Genomic DNA, 6,000 nt, shown 5'->3' on the forward strand with positions numbered 1-6,000 from the left:
AGGGTCGGCAATTAATTCCGGAGAGTTCTTTTTCTGTATTTCTCTTTGTCTGTCATGTCACTACTCTCCCCTGAGCTACATAACGGTACAACTCAGAGAGACACATCATTATTTTGAAAGTGTGTTTTGATGCACTATTCCTCCTGTGTTTTTAGATGTTAGGTTAGATGACTTGTTTTTAGATGTTAGATTAGATAACTTGTTTTTAGATGTTAGATTAGATTACTTGTTTTTAGATGTTAGATTAGATAACTTGTTTTTAGATGTTAGGTTAGATTACTTGTTTTTAGATGTTAGATTAGATGACTGGTTTTTAGATGTTAGATTAGATGACTGGTTTTTAGATGTTAGATTAGATGACTGGTTTTTAAATGTTAGATTAGATGACTGGTTTTTAAATGTTAGATTAGATTACTGGTTTTTAGATGTTAGATTAGATGACTTGTTTTTAAATGTTAGATTAGATTACTGGTTTTTAGATGTTAGGTTAGATGACTGGACAGTAAAAGCCTCTCTCCTCTGCCTTCGTGGTGGCAGGTAAACAGATGCACACAAGCTTAGTTTAGTTGCCAAGGGAATGTTGTTGTGTTTGACAGTTGTCTTGTCATCGGTAGCTAGCAAGTGAAGTAGCAACGAAGAATATGTATCCTTTTTTTGACCAACGTAGCGGCCCCACCCCTCAAGAAAACTAAAACTGACAGAAACTAAGAATATGAAAAGAAAAAGGAAGAAAGTTAGACGGTCTCTGCAGAGATGGAGAAACGATGTGGTGCTCTGCCTGTCAAGCAGCTGCTAGCTCAAACCCCAGCAAAAAAGATCTGTTTGAGCTAGGTAATAATTACAAGATTGAAAGCATTAAGTTTTACCAAAAGTCCATTTACCACCAAAGACAACTTTCCATCCAGAAGGCCAAAGCCACCCCAGCCACGACAGTAACTGAACAGTGCTGACAAAGATGAATGCTTTACCAGGCAACCAAAAAAAAGCATTTTTGTTCAGGGACGCTCATACCCTCGCAAAGGCGGCAAAACCCTTCCAGGTCTTTGAATGGATGTGCACGTAAGTAATATTAGGTCTAGAAGTAATGTAGAGCAGGAAGCAGACAAGAGAAAACCAAAACTCTGCATTCCACAGTAAGAACATCATACCAAAGGTCAAGCATGGTGGTGGTGGTGTGATGGTTTGGGGATGCAGTTCCAGAGTCAGTAGCTATATACAGGGACAGTTCCAGGGTCAGTAGCTATACACAGGGACAGTTCCAGGGTCAGTAGCTATATACAGGATCAGTTGGACGAGATGGTTCCAGTAATGCCTGTCGAAAACCAAACTCTGCATTCCACAGTAAGAACATCATACCAAAGGTCAACCATGGTGGTGGTGGTGTGATGGTTTGGGGATGCTTTGCTGCCTCAGGACCTGGACGACTTGCCTTAATAGAAGGAACCTTGAATTCTGCACTGTATCAGATAATTCTACAGGAGAATGTCAGACCATCCGTCTGTGAGCTGAAGCTGAAGCGCAGCTGGGTCATGCAGCAAGACAATGATCCAAAACACACAATCAAGTCTACATGAAAATTGCAAAAAAAAAAAAAAAATTGGAAGTTTTGGAATGGCCTAGTCAAAGTCCAGACCTAATCCCAATTTAGATGTTGTGGCAGAACTTGAAACAAGCAGTTCATGCTTGAAAACCCACACGTCACTGAGTTAAAGCAGTTCTGCATGGAAGAGTGGGCCAAAATTCCTCCACAGTGACGTGAGAGACTGATCAACAACTACAGGAAGCATTTGGTTGGAGTCATTGCAGCTAAAGGTGGCACAACCAGTTATTGAGTGTAAGGGAGCAATTACTTTTTCACACAGGGGAATTGGGTGTTGCATAACTTTGTTTATGAAATAAATATGTAATTGTTGTGTTATTTGTTCACTTATGTTCCCTTTATCTAATATTAGGTTTTGGTTGAAGATCTGATAACATTCAGTATCACAAATATGCAAAAGTAGAGAAAATTAGAAAGGGGGCAAATACTTTTTCACAGCACTGTAGGTCTAAATAGTATAGGTATATATATTATAGGTCTATGTAGTGTAGGTCTATGTAGTGTAGGTCTATGTAGTGTAGGTCTATGTAGTGTAGGTCTATGTAGTGTAGGTATATATATTATAGGTCTATGTAGTGTAGGTCTATGTAGTGTAGGTCTATGTAGTGTAGGTATATATATTATAGGTCTATGTAGTGTAGGTCTATGTAGTGTAGGTCTATGTAGTGTAGGTCTATGTAGTGTAGGTCTATGTAGTGTAGGAGTGTAGGTCTACATAGTAGAGGTCTACATAGTAGAGGTCTATATAGTAGAAGTTCCCGAGTGGCGCAGCGGTCCAAGACACTGCATCTCAGTTCTTGAGGCTTCACTACAGACCTCCTGGTTCGATTCCAGGCTGTATCACAACCGGGCCGTGATTGGGAGTCCCATAGTGCGGCGCACAATTTTCTCAGTGTCGTCCGGGTTTGGCCGGTGTAGGCCGTCATTGGAAATAAGAATTTGTTCTTAACTGACTTGCCTAGTTAAATAAAGGTGAAATAAAATATAGTAGAGGTCTATATAGTATCTGCTGTGTGCTCACCTTGCATCACTGGGTGTAGGCTAACCAAGTCATCAATTTCTACCTAAATGGGGGAATGGGGGTGCAGTCGTGCCTTCCTGTGTCGTGACTCTGTGCTACCCTAAGCAACCTCCCAGCCTCTTCCGTCTTTCCTGAACTGAGAAAACACAAATCCCTGGAGGTGAGATATTGCAGGCCGGGCCGGGGCTAGCTCTGTCCAGTAAAATCACATCTCCTGACATGACACATATCCTGGGAGCCAGATAGAAGGTGTGACAGGCCAATTAGTGGTATGTGGTGTGGGAGAGCTAACGTCTCTAAAGGCATCCCCGGTGGGACACCCTGACTGCAGGACACACGCGCATGCACATGCAAGCAAGCACACACACAGAACGTCTCATAAACACACACACTCACAACCGCCACACACACCAGAGGCCCCGAACACACACACACACCGACACACACACCCACACACTCAAAGAACGTCTCATTCACACAGACCCTGACAGAGAGAACGTCTCGAACCCTAATGACAAGGGGGGGGGAAGGGTGGAGCCAGAGACAGCAGGGGATCAAACTGTAGAACCCAGTTCCTATATTTGAATATAAAAATGGATTTTATCAAACAAAGCTATGCTACATTTTTTTCTCTGGAACCCTCAGGATGACAAATCAGAGCAAGATTACTGAATGTAAGTACATTATTTACCTTCAGAGGTGAATATATCAAACCAGTTGCCGTGACAAAAGTGTTTTGTTGTTGTGCACTATCCTCAAACAATAGCATGGTATTTTTTTAGCTGTAATATCTACTGTAAATTGGACAGTGCAGTTAGATTAACAATAATTTAAGCTTTCTGCCCCTATAAGACATGTCTATGTCCCGAGAAGTTGGCTGTTGTTTACAACGGCATTCTAGTCACATATAGTCGCATATTGAGCAGCAACCGTCCTGGTATAGGGACACCGATTCTGTAGATTAAAGGGTAGCTAGCTTGTCTAACTATCCTAGCTGGCATGTTTGCTGGCAAGGTTGGTCGACTTTAGAAAAGCAAGCAGTAACTAAACGTGCTGAATAAGACTCACATTCATTTCAATCTTTTACCCAGATTTTAAGAAGAGATGCAGAGAAGCAAATTTAGTTGATTAAAAATAGAATCACCAGTCAGGAGGATACAGACAGCTCAAGAGGTATGCTTAGATGTGCAGGACAATACACATATTTGTTACATAGAATGAAGCATAATGATTACGGTTTATAGATTGCAGGAAAAAGCTGTTTCAGGTGTTTGAAAAATTCTAAATATTCCAATTTACGGACGGGGGGCCTTACCCCCCTCTGGACCAACCCCCCTCTGCAGCCATCCTCACGTACTTTGGGTTTAAAGAAACGAAATATGCTTCTCTGCATCAGACACTGGAATTTAGGATCCTGCCGGAATCTGGGCAACCCTGTTGTTATCTAGAGTTGACAAAGAAAAGCCTAACAAGGGTCATGTTATGACCAGAAGTGTTTTATGACCACATCCTCTTTTTTTTTATTTTTTTTTATTAAGGGAAATCGAGTTTAAATATATGATGTGCAAGAAGTCATCAGACACTTGTTTTGAGAATTAGGCCCCTGTCAAAGTCTTGGCAAGACTGTTGTTATCCATGAGGATTTCTTCTTTAATGAGAAAAGACACTCAAACATTTTAGGGTCATTTTGGAATAAATAGATGATGAGCTAGTTGTTGTTATTGTTGTTGACATCCTGTGATTCACAAAATGCCAGATGCCCACCTCAAATAACACATCTTTAAATAAGACTGATTTTTATATAAGAACCCCAATTGGAAGAATCCATAGCTGAAAGAAGACAAAATGATTAAGAACAAACAAATCACTGAGACGTCTTTTGAGCGTTTGTTCTGGTGATTTGGAAAACTACCAAGGGTTTCATTATCTGACTAGAACGTAGGCAGGTTTTTAGTTTACATGCAAACCTCAGAGACTGTTCATATTCGCTGTGTTTGTGTTGTGTTGTAAATAAAACATCACTGATGATTGTCTAGATTGATTATTTGTGGCAGAGTGGGAGAGCATCGCCAGTGGGAGTTATTTAGGTGCTTTAATGCGTCTCTCCCATTAGTGACCCATAATTCAGAGGAGGATGAAAAGTGCAAACGCGCACACACACACACACACATACATACACACACACACACATACATACAGACACACACACACACACACACACACACACACACACACACACACACACACACACACACACACACACACATACAGACACACACACACACACATACACACAGACACACACACACACACACAACACACACACACACACATACATACAGACACACACACACACACACATACAGACACACACACACACACACACACACACACACACACACACACACACACACACATACATACAGACACACACACACACACACACACAACACACACACACACACACATACATACAGACACACACACACACACACACACATACAGACACACACACACACACACACATACAGACACACACACACACACACACACACATACATACAGACACACACACACACACACACACACACACACACATACAGACACACACACACACACACATACATACAGACACACACACACACACACACACATACAGACACACACACACACACACACATACAGACACACACACACACGCACACACACACACACATACATACAGACACACACACAAACACACATACACACACACACAGACACACACACACACACACACATACACACACACACACACACACACACACACACATACATACAGACACACACACACACACACACACATACAGACACACACACACACACACACATACAGACACACACACACACGGACACACACACACACATACATACAGACACACACACAAACACACATACACACACACACAGACACACACAGACAGACACACACAGACACACACACACACACACACACACACACACAGACACAGACTACCCAGAACAACAGGTCATGATGCAGTAATACTACCCAGAACAACAGGTCATGATGCAGTAATACTACCCAGAACAACAGGTCATGATGCAGTAATACTACCCAGAACAACAGGTGATGATGCAGTAATACTACCCAGAACTACAGGTGATGATGCAGTAATACTACCCAGAACAACAGGTCATGATGCAGTAATACTACCCAGAACAACAGGTCATGATGCAGTAATACTACCCAGAACAACAGGTGATGATGCAGTAATACTACCCAGAACAACAGGTCATGATGCAGTAATACTACCCAGAACTACAGGTGATGATGCAGTAATACTACCCAGAACAACAGGTCATGATGCAGTAATACTAC

Source organism: Coregonus lavaretus (genome assembly GCF_964263955.1).
Source record: "Coregonus lavaretus genome assembly, chromosome: 8".
NCBI lineage: Eukaryota > Metazoa > Chordata > Actinopteri > Salmoniformes > Salmonidae > Coregonus > Coregonus lavaretus.